The following is a 15,936-nucleotide window of genomic DNA, read 5'->3' on the forward strand; positions in this document are numbered from 1 at the left end:
AGATTAGCTTAAAGATTTTTTGAAAGTCTTCCCCACAGACGGCGCCAAATAGTTTCAGGTAAAACAATGGGACCTTTGGCTAGGTCCTTCTAAAGTGGCGGAAGACTGGGCTCGGTCCAATTGACGTTGGGCCGAGGATTTCCTACACAGCAAACACACGTAAATTGGCCTCGGGGGTTGTGCCGAGGAAGGCCCCTCCGTTGCCGAAGTCAGTACAATGTGTAGAGAGAGAAAGTTATGCAAGAGAATTAATTGCTTGAGGCTAATGTGAATCTAGAACTCTTTCTATAAATATGCCGAGCTTTTCTACTGTGCTTATGAACAGTGCACGCGGAACACTGTGCTTACAGACAGTGGGCGGTCTGTTTTGCCCCTGATTTTTGACCTTCTTTTTGCCCTTTCACTTTTCTGCTTTCTTCATTATTCTTTCTCTCTCTTTAGCAAGGTTTCGTTGGAGTTCTTTGGATTTTTTGTTGGTGATGTTTTCTCCCTTAAATCTTCTCACTTTTTGTTCTTCGATTCCATTCTTTCACGTAATTATCAGCTCGATTTCAAGCTCGCAGATTATCAGCGTTATGGCCAACGGTCTCATCTTATTCGCTCCTTACCTCGATCGTAATCTCTTCTTCTACTTTCAATTTGTTTTGGAATTTTAGTGATTAATCTAGGGTTTCTTGTTTATTTATTGAGTCAGTTTATCAAATTTTTAGAATCTTGTAATGGAGAGTTAGCTAGAGATGTGGAGGACCTAAAATCTTTACTGACCCCGACGAGCTATTGCCTAAACATTGTGATAATAATGAGCTAGAGAAGCTGGTTGGATTGTCAAATTTAGTACTTTGAGAAGTACAGTGATGATACATACGAATTCAAAACCCTCTTCTTCATGGCTCAGGTATCTTTTTTAAAATGCTAGCCTCTTTATTGTTCTTTATGATGTTGATTTCTTATCTGTGGGAAGTTATTAGTACTTTGGATATACCATTATGCTAATATAATGGGTCAAATGCTAATTTGCTCCATATTAGGTTTGAAATAGGATCAGGATTTTGAAAATAAGATAAAGATTTTGAATTGCTATGTTCTGTGAATAACATTATATTAATTTATTTGTACCTTGTATATCATTATGCTTTTAATAAGAGTGGTGTTTTCGAATTTGTGTATATTATTGCGCTAATTGTTGCATTTTTCATGAATTACTGTTAATTGCTAATTTTGGTGCTCATAACTTTTTGTGACTTTTCTAGGGTGGACCATAAATGGCATATTGCTCTTAGTGTTTCTACTCTTGTTGCCTTGTTGGGAGAGCAACTTAACCCTCTCTATGCCTCTCTTCTCAGGTTCTATATAACTCTTGAAATATTTTAAAATTTACAATTCATCAAACTCACAATAGGTGATTTAGTCAAAGTTATAGTTTCTTAGCTTAATGATATATAAATATATTAGTGATTTCAATTATGTTAATGATTTTTTTTACGGAAGACATTGACGTCAAATAATTGAGTAAAATGTAGCTGATCATCGGAGGAGGCAGTTAGTTATACTCAATTATTTTTTTGTATTAAAACCCCCTTGAAGGTATATCTCATTCTTTTCTGGCTCAATCTGCTCAAGATTGGTAATAAAAACTATAAAGTATGAGCTTTTCTTTTATCATTTTCTCTACGCTTTTTTTTTCACGTTGTCTGTTTTCATTATAGACTTAAAGAGTGGCAAAAGTTTATTGATTAAATAGTTTAATATGATAATTGATAAGTGGATAATCTTTAGTCAGGTAGACTTCAGGGACACATTGTAGTACATGAAAGATGATGACTCTGCATCTGGGTGCAGGCACCAAGGATTGAAACTGATAGTAAAAGTTCTCTGTAGTTCATTTTAACTTTTAAATGTTATCCTCAATTGCCTTATACTCGGTACTACATATGTGCTTCCATGCATTTGATGTGATCATGTGAAGTTAAGTAAAACTAAGATTATACTCCCTTGCTGCCTTTAGCTGCTGCTGATGCGACACTGGTCAAGCATATTGGTAAAAGCCTTCAGTTCAAATATTTAGAGGTACTCTACTCTTAAAACGTAATCATAATTCTGTTGCTGTTTTTGGGTGGGCAAATCTTGTGACTGAAAGCAGAACTCTAAAAATTCGACGTATAGCTGCTTACCTATTGAATATTGACCCATAACTCTACTTGTGTAATAGGGATGGTCATGGACTCATGTTAGCTTTAGTCATCTAAATTAAAATGCATATTTTTGTGTTTCTTGTTCTGTTTTAGGCGTAAATTTTGCCCCATTATCTCATCTTCTCCTTCAATACTATGTTGCATAATGTGCCTCCTGCAGTACTGCTTCGATTCTTGCGAGAACATCGATCTGAATGGCCTGATAGCGGCATTGTTGCTTATGCAGTAGCTGCTGTCAAAGCTGCTCCTTGTACCATACCAGTTGCTCGTACTGGATGTGTTGGGGGTCAAGTCATTTTTCCTCTTGCACACACAATTGAAAATGAAGAAGCAAGAAAAATCTCTTATAATTTTTCGATGAGCAGGGCCGTAAAACCCTCTTCACTGAGTAGCTTCAAATAATGCAGCAGGTCAGTGTAAGAAATACTTCGTGTAATCTCATTTAAACCCCCTCTCCCCTGTTTCGCTTGATCCTACTTTATGTTAAATTTCAGCTTGATCCTTAAATATGTATTTATCATTTGCTTTCTTGTGCTATTTTCAGGGTTTCATTTGCCTACAAAGAGGTAACTGTATGTCAAGCATGGGAAGACCGATTTCATATGAACGAGCAGTCGCTTGGAAGGTGTTCAATGATGCCGAGGAATGCACAGTGCATGTGCTTTATGTTTATCAACTGGTCTTTTGTATTAAAATCTTGGTCATGTAGTTTCAGGGATAAATCAACAATTTAAAAAAGTTAGAAATTTCCTTCTTTTTAACTTAGGAATGTCTTAGGGAAGCAATGGAGAGGGTTCTATGTCTTTGGGATGGCTGATTTTGAGTTGTGCCCTAAATCATGTAGATCTTTTCTATTTTTGAGATACTTCCACACTTTGACCATCTAATTTATGATAAATCATGTTTATGTTTAATACTACATTTATGATAAATCATGTTTAATTGTGAATTGAATTCAACATTCTTTCCATGTTGCAACTTTGGGTATTATTTGTGAGATATTAAACTCATTCAATACTATGTTTAATACTTCCACACAAGAAAGATATAAAATATTCCAAAGTTGCAAAAAAAAAATTCAGTGCACGACTTGTTCTTTCTTCTCTCTATTCTGGTCTATTCTCTTCGTTTTTCCCCAATATTTGCATACTTTTCCTGTATTTTGACGTATAGTTGCTTACCTAATGGAGGTTACTTTCTTGTCATTTTGAAGGCAAAGATTGAGGATAAAATCCAGAATGCTCATGATGAAGCCATGCTTGGAGTCCCATAATCTGGTCCATCATATGCATTGGAAAATGGAAAAGGGGGAGAGTGAGAATGAGAACGAGAATGGAAATGAAGAGACAACAGATGATGAATTTCATAATCTTAAATTTGTAATAAATTTTGTTTGATTAATTTTTAATTCCGTAAGAAATTTACTTATATATGTTTGATTTAATTCGAGCATTTTTCCCCTTTTTGTTTTTGAATTTTATTTCTACATTTGAGTAATTAATCAAAATTGACCAAATTAATCAGGTTTTTATCAAGATGCACATTTTCTTTCTTTCTTCTTTTTTGGTGTAGAATGGGTCTTTCGTTTTGGTGGTTTTGAGAATGGCAATGGAGTTAAAGTGATTAAAATGTTGAACCATTCATTATGTTGAGGGCGGTATGTGCTTTGCTATTGCTTAGAACTTAATAGTTCGAGTTCTTGAATTAATGTGATCTTATGTTTGTCCGGAACTATTAGTTTAAGTTTTCGAATAAATGTGAGCTTACGCTACTGTCTAGAACTATTAATTTGAGTTTTTGAGTTGATGTGATCTTATACTATGGTGTGGAACTATTAGTTCAGGTTATTGAATTGATTAAGGCAAGCACACCTCATTTGTTGTTTGCTGTCTCTCTCTCTCTTCCTTATGTTTCATATAAAACATAAAACTGAGATTCATACAAATTGAAAAACAAGATCTTTGTATGTAAATTTTATGATCTTCATATATGTAAATTGAAAAAATAATCTAATATTGAGATTTATTCAAAAGTAGTGTATCACATGCATATGTTGCGAATACAAATTAGACTTTTTTTTAAAAAAAAAAAAAAAAAACCTATACAAATTAGACTTAAACTTATCTAACTATAATAATGAAGATATTCAAAATTAAATCAACTTTATTATTATTTTTTTGACAAAACTTTATCATTAATTGCAATAAAGAAATTACGATACCACAACTAGTGAATGTAAAATGGTACAATTGATGGCTTTTATACCTTTGCACAATGGGAGAAATGGGCCTAAAGCCAAATGGGCTTGTCATGTTGATTGGGCTTTGACTTGACTTTAACTTGGCATGGATTGGAGAGTTGAACCTTTGACTTGGGCTTGCAATTGGATCATTTATGGACCGGGCCCAAATAGGCTAAATTGGACCCAAACAATAGTTATTGAAAATTACCGTGCATGGCACGGGAACTAAACTAGTAAATACATAAAGTTGTGATGGGAGATTAACTTGGAACTAGCTAAAATCCCGTGCAATGCACGATTTTTATTAAATTATACTTTTTTTTTTTTGGTGAAAGGGGAAAAAAAAATACTAAATTTAACTTGTATAGTAAAGTATAACATTAACACAAAATTTAACAATTATATACTTTAAAAAATTTTATAGTATCTTAATATACTACTTATTTGTTCATTTTTATAACCAAATTACCTAAGGAAAAATAAATAAGTAAAAAAATATTTTATTTGAGTGTGTATAGAAAAAATACAATTGTGGAAGGTGAATATTATAGGCTATAAATACTTTTCATATAAACGATAGACAACCAAAAAAAAAAAAAAAAAAAAAAGTGGAGGGAAATTAAATTTTATTTGCATATCTTGAATGCTGTGAAGGGTGTTATTTCAATATCAGGTATATAAAGGTTCAATTGCTTATGAAAAAGGTGTATGCCCTGGTGATTTAGTTGCTACCTGTAATGGAATTGCGATACATTCTGCCAAGCAGGTATGATATTTATGAGCCATTGATATATATAGATGTAAAATTACAGTTTTAAATCATGGCAGTCATCTCATTCTCTTTCGAAGTCCTTTTAAAAAGCAACATAATCAACACAAAATTTTCCAATTTTTAGCTTTTTTTACATCTTTGGATCCATTCATATTATTCCCACTTGAGGGCCTTGTTGAAAAATAGTAAAAATATCCTTTGTTTCAACTTTTTAATGCATATCATACATGAGCAAGATCTTTCCAGTTCCATGGGCTGATGTTTCACCAGCTTGAGATAAAGACAAGGATAGGAATTGGATATTTATTTTGTTAGCTGGCAGTCATATTCCACAGTTGAGACTTGCGATCCAGTGTTTGATGTGGTTATTGCTTTGCTGCAGAATAATAGACTTTTAGTTCCCTATATATGTAGTCCCGGTTTTCAAGCAGTTTGATCTCAAATCCTCAATCCTTTTGCTAATAACTTGAAATGATAAGTTCTTGATAGAGCTTATTAATATCAATATATTTTCTTATCTTTTCCGTAAATGGTTAGGTACTTAGTGATCATCAGAGGGATGGGAATGAACACAAACTACGCATAGCAAAGTGATTTTGTCACAAGAAATATTTTTTGCTTCACCCACTTGTTTGCCATGGTTCAGAAGTTTGGATTATAGGAAGTGACTTGTTCATATGAAATTTTACAAATTCTGAAGGACAAATAATATCATTGGGTTTCTGCAGTTTTAAGCTGTGTGCTATCTATAATTAATGTTCTTTATCCTTGGAAGTATTTCCAGCTATTGTTCGACAGATCCTGTATGGTGACTGCTAGTGGTGAATCTAATATGGTTCATGAAAGTTTCAAAGTGAGTATGATTACTCTATTGTTCAGCCTTGCATTTCTGGTCAGCATGTTAGTGATATCTTAAATTTGCATCAGGTTGTTATTCAATCAAATGGTGGTCATATTGGTGAAATTAGCATCGAAGCTGATAATGTAGCTGTTGTTGACAAGAGGTTTTGTGAATGGTAATCTTCCTTAATATAATGGTCATTCTTATTGATTGGACTTGTTTGGTTAGGGATGTGTTTTGTTTTTTTGGTTGTCCTATAACAATTACTGTTTTGCTTTCAGTTGGCCTTGTTCAGGAGCTGAGTGGGCATCCAAAAAAATTGGATCTCAAAGAAATGAACATGGTAATTTTGTCACGGGGGTGGGAGGAAAAAAGGAATATTTTTCGTGAATGGCCATGGTGACTTGAAAGAATTATTAAATATTATTATTGATAATTATTAAATATTATTATTGATAATTATTAATATGATTAATATATATTAATTATTATTAATATTAATAATTATTAAAATATTTTTAATATTAATAATTATTATAATTATTTTTAATATTAATAATTATTATAATTATTCAAAATAATAAATTATTATCATCAATACAATATTAATTATTATTATTGAATATTAATTATTATTGTTGTTATTATTAATTATTATTTGAATATAGAGTAGAGCAGAGCAGATTTGATTTGAACAGAGCAAAGCAAAGCAGAGCAGTTCTAAAGAACGGGGCCTACGAAGATTTCATATCCAATACTTTTTTTTTCAATTTCTACCGATCCAAATTGAATGATATAGGGATCATTAAAATTTCCACGCAAAATCTTGTATAAAATCCCTTTGAAGCACGTTTTGTAGCTTAATGTGACACCTACTAAAAGTCTAAAAGTGAGATGTGTGCAATGCAGAACACTGATATCTATAAACTCTACTTCGTATACCAAAAAGATTGTTTTTTAAGGCTAGGTAAATATAAGGCCCAATAGATAACTATGTCTCATATGTTCAGATGGGCCACGAACTACATAATTATTAAGCAATGCAATCAGTTTCGGGTACCAGTGGGTACCGGGTTCGTAAAATCAAGAACTGGAACCAGTTATAACCGGTTCCTGATTTTTGGACCCGGACCCAAAACTGGTTGCACTAATTCCAGTTCTGGACCCGGTGGGTCCGGAATCAGGTACCCAATATTTTTGCTCACCTCTATTCAGATGTAGCCTCATATTAAGTGCAACCAAACCATATTGGGTAACCATAATGTCATTAATACCCTCATTTTAAACCGTTAAGTATATATGCATATAGCTTAAACATCTCACTGGTTAATCTTTTTTTTTTTTTTAAAAAAAAAAAAAAACATCTCACTGTTTAAAAAACATCTCACTGTTTAAAAAAACATCTCATTGGCTAATCATGTGCGCCAAAGACCATTTTCCTTTGTAATAATTGTATCAAACCATTTGGTTGCAATTAATTATTAGAAACGGAGGAATTTAGGACATAATACCCTTATGAATAGAATAGTAGAATTATAAAAAAGAGAAGTCTCATCTACTTGTATTATAAGGTAAACTTGCAAAATTTTGTTATATAATTTTTTCTTAAATTTGCAAAACATGAGTTTGGTTCATTTTTAAGTAATACTACGTACATGATAAGGATTGACCTATGGTCAAGCTTTCTAATATTTATCTTCTTCATACTGTTATTTTTGTAGATATCTTTTTAAGTAGGTTTAAGTGTATATCTTTTTGCTTATGGTTGTAACCACCTAATCGTAGGTTTTGTAACTCTATAAATAGTTGCCTAATCACTGAGAATCATTGACCTTTTCTCTATCTATTTTTATATGGTAAACAATAAATAAATTTAAAAAGCCTTGTTAGTTGTTACTCTTGTTAGTAATTATGTTCTTAGCTTGTTCTGAATACTGATCAACGTATGATAAACAATAAACTAGCTACGGCACTGTGTTGTTAGCATGTAAAAGAGAGATAGAGTGAAATGCACATTGAAACACACTGAAATACTTTGCACAAGAGAAAAGTCATAGTTCGTAATTGACATAAGAGAAATACTTTAAACAACCATTAAAAGAAACTACATTAACCAACTAATAAGTGATAATGATATAAAACAAATTAGAAAAAAAAAAAAAAGATGATCTTCATCAGTTGAGAGGCTCAACTAATTAATAGGGACCTCATGTATGCTTCAATAATCCCATTCAATGATTGATCTTCATCATCAACAATCAATTTACTTCGCAATATCCCATCCAAATACTTTGTATGCACGGCATACCTTAAGTGACATGTACGTATCGGAACTGTTACTACATGAGTCCAGTCCAACTCAACACGAGGAGTAGCAACCTGATGTTCAACAGCCCAATCACGAGCCCTGAGTAATGAAGTCCCATCAACCAACCTGATGTTCAACAGCCCAATCACGAGCCCTGAGTAATGAAGTCCCATCAACTAAGTAATAGTTGCTAATTACTTCTCCAGTTTGCAGGCCGACAATACGCCCATTAATATTCACTAGAGCCGCTCCTGACGAACCGGGCACTAGGTCCAAGTCATGCTCGAAAACCACCATATTCTGATCATAATTGGCCGTAGCATCGCTTAAGTAAGTGTCAATAGTACATGAAAAAGAGATTTGGCAATTGTGATTTTCTTGTACTCTACTTTCCTTTGCCAAACTAAAGAAATTCGTTGCCTTTTGCTATATATCAAATATATAGCCCTACATCATAATATGGTTCGTATATATCAACTCAACATCTTAGTTTCCTATTCAAATATGGTTCTAGTCTTGCAGCCCTACATCATAATATGACGAAAAAAGATGGTCATCAAAATATTAGGATAATTGAATCTTTTAATATTGTCAACGAAATAAAAAGATTTAAGCAAGAGTTGACAAAAGCCAAACAAAGCCTAGCACCACCTTGCTACTCTTTTGACAGGGACGGATTTAAAGTCATTGAAAAAGTTCGAGGTGTTGTTGAAGAGTTGATTTCTGTTGACCACGAAAATGAGGAAAGGTACATAGTTAATCCCGACTCCAAACTAACAGTCAATAGAAGAATTTCACTTTCTTCCTGTACAAACCGAGTTGTGGCTTCATAGTTCCTACTTTCACCATTTTCAACATAAAAACATACAAGGAATAGATTACCTGTTCTATCTTGAATGTTTCTCAAAGTCTGGGCTATTGTCATTACTATTGCTAAGTTATTTAGCTGACCAACCACAAATCCAGTCCAAAACACATTCGTATTAGCCCGATATAATAATTTTACAGTAGACAATCTCGTGTTACGTTCAACGGCTTTCAATGCATTAACACAATCTCGTAATCTCCAGCATCAATAATTATAATACACACGAAAAGTTCCCAATCCCCGTCAAACTTTATCTTACGGTAATTCTAGATTTTAGTAAACCTTCCCAGAATATATCCTATCACATAGAACTCTAGAATGTTCTTAGTAAGTAGATTTTAGGAAATATTATCAAATATGAGATAATTCTAAAATGTTCTTAACAAGTACTCGGTATTTATTGTGTGATAAGTAAACAATAATACAGAAAAATAAACACAAAAAAACAAATCAACAATAATGACGGTGTATTCAAGTATAATTCCTCAAAAAAAAAAAAAAAAAAAAGAGTAGAATTAGGGTTTACTGGTCAGCTAATTAAAGAAACATTATTTATAACAGGGGTATGCATAAATCCAAACAATTTCCTACACATTACTACAGCATGCTAGATGAGACAAACTTAAAAGTAATAAATAAATAAAAAGGTATTTTTTTAAAAAAAATTGTAATAAGTAAAGTAATTAATAAACTTAAAAGTTGCCTACTTTCAAGGAAAACAAACTTAAAAATTGACAAATGCAACTCATTAAAGAAAGCTTAGAAAAATGTCAGTAAAATACCTTAAAGATTGCAAGATTTGCAGTGGTGGCTAGAATAGTCCTGGTTCGCCAAATTATGCTGAAACGAAGGATAATTGCTGCTCAAGTGAAGGAGAATTGCGGCTCAAATGAAGAGAAGGAAAACTGCTGCTCAAGATTAGGTAAATGAGACGAGTACATGAGCTTTGAACAGGGTAAATGAGATGAGTAAAGGTGGGGCTTGGTCTTTGGTCTACGAGCCCACCACATTAAGGGGCCCAAAGAAAGGTAAATATTTTTTGGGTAATGTTATATGTAGCCCTAAGAGCTATATTTAAGCATTTAATACACTCTTGAAAATGGTATAAAATTAAGAATCTATGACCAAAACACGCGTAAATCGGTGTAATTAATATTTATATTTTCATGATTTCCTAACTTTACACAATTTTTTAGTGCGTTTTTAATGATTATATGTAGCCCTAAGGGCTATTTATAACATTTTCCATATTTTTTAAGGTTTGACCCCAAATTAAAGTTTTTGGGAGTTGGTATTTGGTAAAAAAGAGTATGTGTTTTTTGCTTATTGATTTTGAGGTACGTAATGTACGTTTATAGTGCATGCTTTGTACTCTATGTAGTTTTCATATTGATGTTAGAGTTTTTAATGAATAATGTATTTTGAATATTTGATTCTCCGCAATATCGTATGGCAGCTTGATTTTCTCAATAGTACCCATGATGTTCTTGGTTTTCTCAAGTGTACCATGTAAGATGCAATAAGATGGTGTGGTTCCGCTGCCTTTGTTATTAGGAACAATCTTAACACGTACTACCATTTTGCCATACACCGCCCACACCACACATGAGTATGTAGTACCTTATCAATCCCGATCACCCCGTTCCAGTGTTCCATTTTTTGCACAGGTAAAACTAATTAAAGAAACACAAACCACAAAAAAAAATATATAACAATGATTAGAAATTGTAACACTTATTCTACTTTAATAGAATGTCAACTAATTTTGCACAAATGCAAGAAATGACCTTTAACATAAGGATCTAGGTTAAAGAATTTGAAGAATATAATTTTTTGAATTTATGATTTAATTACAATACTAATTGAGATTGTTATGATCGATTGGGTCACACGCCAAATATATTTATAAATGCAAAAGATGACTCGGTTAATTAACATAATTGGGCACGAGCTTGGTTTATTTTTAAAATTTGCGGTGTTCATGTTGGTTTATTTTTGACATTTTTTTACGATGTAAGGGCCTATTCACATTTAATGAGTTGAACTGTACTGAACTGATTGGAATTGAATTGAACTGAACTGAACTGATTGGAGCTGAACTGAACTCAGCTGAAATGAATATTTTATGAGAGAGGGAAATTAGGAGCTGAACTGAATTGAACTGATTGGAGCTGAACTGAATTGAACTGAAATTAAGTTGAAGTGAACAGGCTCTAAGTTTTGGATATCATGGGGATTAGGCTGAAATTTTGGGGTTTGTGTGGTAATTTGATTTATTAAATCCTATTTCCTCTGTTTTTTTAGTTGACCCCTTTATATTATCACGCTTGCCAACACATGTTTTTAACGATTAATATCTCTAATTATCAACATTGTAAAATTATAAAAAGTGGATATTAATAAAATATACATTGAAACGATTCAAATAAGATCCCACATGAATATATTTTATCGTATCTATAAACCACAAAAGCGAGTCAAAGCGTGTTGTGTGAATAATGTAAAAGTCAAACCGTGTCAACAAAAAAAAAACGGAGGAAGTATCAAAATAGCTACATGTAGTCATATATACTTTAAATTTAAATCGGAGTTAAACTTCTAAACAAAAAAAATCAACAAATTTTATAAAATTGGGACACACTTTTGTAATATCGCGTGTGATCCAAATGAATATACACTAATCTAAACGTAATTACACCATCAATTTTTTTTGAAAAGGTTTACCAAACTACTCCGCGCGCAACGCTCGCGTGAAGTCACCCTAGTAAAAATAAAATTACCTCTCCAACCGATTGCTGGTCACTCGGGACCATTATGAGCGGATTAAGTATAAAGGTCAGATTATTCAAAAATAATCCAAAGGTGGGATTATTTTAGGCGGACGCCCCAAAGGTGGGATTATTTCGGGCAATTTTTCCTTATTATTATTATTATTAATGTGACGTGTTATGTATCATATGTTTGATAATTTTAAATATTATATAGTATAATATATATTGCTAATAAATAATCAATTAGAAAAATAAGATAGAAAAAAATACTCCTCATAATGAAAGGAAAAAAAAAGGGATATGGAATAGAAAATTTTGATATTATGGTTGACTGAAACAAATATAACTGAGTCAAAAATATAAAAATTAAATAAATAATAAAAAAAAAGTTCATTAGAAAAAAAATAAAATAAAACAAAAAAAAAAAAAAAAAAAGTTGAATGCTACTTTACAATTTCAAAAGATATCTTTTTTTAGCTTTCAACAACAGCTACACAAAAGCTACCTCTACCTCTAACAGCTACTTAAAACACTACTTCACCAAACACTAATATTATTTTAAGGTAGTGTTTTGACTAGGTCTAAAAGCTAACAGCTACCTTAAAAGCTAATGCCGAACATGCCCTATGGGCGTGTTCGGCAAAATATAGCTGCGTAGGTAGCTGTTAGCTGTGAAAGTAGCGGTTAGCTATGTAGATAGCAGTTAGCTGCCAACAAGTTGTTAGCTGTGAAAATAGATAATTTAGGTATGAGTGTTCGATAAAGTAGTGGTTGACTAGATGTTACGTATAAGAATTAATATTTTATTTTTAAAACTATACATTAAATTTTAACAGCTACCTCAAAAGCTACCTCTAACTTCAAAAGCTAATAATCCTAACTTTTCATAAAAGCTACATCCACCACTAAAAGCTACCTGAATCACTACTTTGCCAAACACTCACATTTTTTGTCAAGTAGTGGTTTGACTTGGTCAAACCACTAAAATCTACCTAAAAGCTACTCAAAAGCTAGCGCCGAACACGCCCTATGTCTAATCAATCCATGTCGGCGTTCGTCTAAATACATCATGTTCCGTGTAAACAACATGTTAAAAACTATCTCGATACAAATATAATAGGCAAAATTGGCCTCAATAGCACCAACTATAGGTTGGGTGCAAAGAATAGCAAAACCTTTATCGGGTGCACTCTACAACACAAAGTATTAACTTCGATGCAAAAAATGTCATAAAAGCCACCGGAGACCGAAGATTCTGCCGGAAAAGTATATTTTTATTATTTTAATATTTTAAAACTAATTTTACCCTTTTTTTATTTTATTTACCCTCGCCTATTTAATTACTTCTATCCTATATACTACTTTACGGTACTAAGAGCCCCTTTATTATAATTCACCCCAATTATTAAAATTGATACTAACCTAGTACTCCATCATACACCATGGTATACGAGAAGAATACGAAGATGAATCTTTAAATGCTAGGCAATCGGGTCGGCACAAGACTTTCGTATTTTGGTAATTTTGAACCCAATTTCTCTCTCTAATATATGCAGTTGGTTGCTTGTCTTTTTTTTTCATTATTTGATAAAATTAGGGTATTAGTTGGTGTTATGTTTATTTGTTGAACTTGATGTGTTGTTTGGATGAATTTGCATAAAATTGTGTTGCTAGATTTCGATTTTGAATGTCAATTGTTTGTTGTGTTTGTTTTGTTAGGTTATGGAACGTTTTACTGTCAAATTATACCACGGTGGTTCACTTTTTGATAATTGGGAGTATGTTGGTGGTTCTACACATTATTGGGATAATGTTGATAGTGATTACATGAGTTACTTTGAGATAATTGAAATGGTAAAAGAAGTGGGAATTAAGTATAATAGTCAATGTAGTTTTTACTATCTTTTGTCTGGGTTAGACTTGAAGAAGGGTCTGGTAAGGGTGTTTAAAGATAAAGAAGTGTTGGATTTTTGTAAAGTGGGTTCAGATAATGGAATGGTTGAGTTATATTTGATTCATGGTGTAGATGAACCTGAAGTCATTTATGAACTTGCTGGACCACCTATAAACCCCAATGAGGAAAGTAAGCCTTTTGATGTTGATAATACTTGTGAGCCCACCACCCAAAAAATCTGCAAGACAACCCTTAGGCTGAAATTACCTCCAAAAAGAAAGGAAACTGATGTTAGAAGGAGAACAAGAACTAAATTTGTACAAGCTCCATCTCTTAGGGATGAAAAGTATAATTCTAAATTGGACCCTGATTTTAATGATGATGTAGATGAGTTGTCCAATCCAAGCCTTGATGACAATTATAATGCTAGTGACGATCCCTGTTATGACTTAGAAACTGATGTTGAACAATTTAGTTCTAGTGATGAAGAATACTTAGATAGTATGAAGAAGTTAAAGGGAATCACATTACAAAAAAATCATTGATGATCATGAAGCGGGGAGTGCGAAGGTCAAGGAGAACCTTAGCTTTTCAATCTCAGGTGGCTGGGAAAGTGAATATGAAGATGATGATGATGATATTGATCAGGTCCCTAATTTGGATGTTGACAGTGACGTAGATGACGAGGGTATGGAAAAAAAGAACAAAATGCCATTGGTTGACATGAATTGCAACTTCAAGAAGCTTATATGGCAAGTTGGTCTCAAATTTCCTTCACCCGAAATGTTTAAAGAGATGGTGAACAAATATGCAGTTTATGCTGGATATAGTATTAGGTGGATTAGAACTGGATCGAATAAAATGGAGGTACGATGCAAGTCTGGTTTTTCATGGAAGTTGTATGGTTCTTGGGATGGGCCACATAAGTCATTCATGGTGAAGTCTTGCAGCCCAAAGCACACATGTAACAGGGCAGACTATGAGAATTTGCAAGCTAAGTCCACTTGGTTAGCTAAAGAGTACTTGCAGAAATTTAAAGACACCCCAAACTGGTGTAGGAAAGAGTTACAGCAGGATGTGATGAAGAAGTTTGGGGTGAAACTGAGTAAATGGAATTGCTATAGGGTCAAGGCTCATGCTCACAGATTACTACATGGTAATCTATTTGATCACTACTCAAAAATTGCATCTTACCTAGCTGAATTGAAGAGCAATGATGAGAAATTCAAGTTTCAGCTACAAACCCAAGAAAGAGAGAAAGATGGACAGCATGTTTTTCATAGATTGTATATTAGCTTTCCTGCTTTAAGAGAGGGATATATGTCTGGTTGTAGGAAGGTTTTTGTGTATGGATGGTTGCTTTCTTAAGACATTCTTAGGAGGGCAACTTTTGTCAGCAATTGGAAGGGACGGGAACAACCAGATGTTCCCCATAGCATGGGCTGTGGTAAAGGCGGAAAATAATGAGTCTTGGTTTTGGTTTCTAGAATGTTTGAAGGAAGATATGCATGATTTTGGAGGAAAGGATTGCACAATTATATCTGATCAACATAAGGTACGTATATGTATTTATTTTTACTCATTTTTTTTACAACCTTTGTAAATTTGTGAAGGCTTATTTTGTCACTTAATTGTGCAGTCTATTGTAAGAGCTGTGAAACTCAACTTTCCACAAGTGGAGCACAGATTCTGTGCAAGACACATCTACCCACCATGGCATAAGAAACATAGGGGGGGATGGACTGAAAGAAAATTTTTGGAAAGCTTTCTATGCATACACCCGGGCAGATTATGACACTGCACTTCAAGAGATGGGTGTGCTATCAGCTGTTGCTCTCGAGGATTTCCTCAAGATAAACCCTCCTTCTTTTTGCAGATATGGTTTCAGGACAGAATCAAAATGCAATCTCGTGGTTAACAATCTTGCCGAGACATTTAATGGTTAGATTTTAGAGGCTAGATCAAAACCAATTATGCACATGCTAGAGGATATGAGAAGGGCGGTGATGGAGAGGATGTTCATGAAGAGAACTCTGACCAAGAGGTCA

The 15,936-nt window shown here is 33.3% G+C and overlaps 1 long non-coding RNA gene across 2 annotated transcripts; it reads left to right on the forward strand.

Moving 5' to 3' along the window:
* The first annotated feature begins 435 nt into the window (after positions 1-435).
* LOC145572671 (uncharacterized) lies at positions 436-3,111 on the forward strand. Of its 2 annotated transcripts, XR_014096917.1 has the most exons (5): positions 436-615; positions 711-895; positions 1,251-2,067; positions 2,353-2,602; positions 2,737-3,111. It is a non-coding gene; the product is annotated as an uncharacterized LOC145572671 (long non-coding RNA). The 2 variants fall into 2 exon arrangements; XR_014096916.1 differs by having other exon boundaries at positions 437-895.
* Positions 3,112-15,936: the final 12,825 nt, after the last annotated feature.

Source organism: Chenopodium album, chromosome 12 (assembly GCF_948465745.1).
Source record: "Chenopodium album chromosome 12, dcCheAlbu1.1, whole genome shotgun sequence".
In the NCBI taxonomy this organism is placed as follows: Eukaryota; Viridiplantae; Streptophyta; class Magnoliopsida; order Caryophyllales; family Amaranthaceae; genus Chenopodium; species Chenopodium album.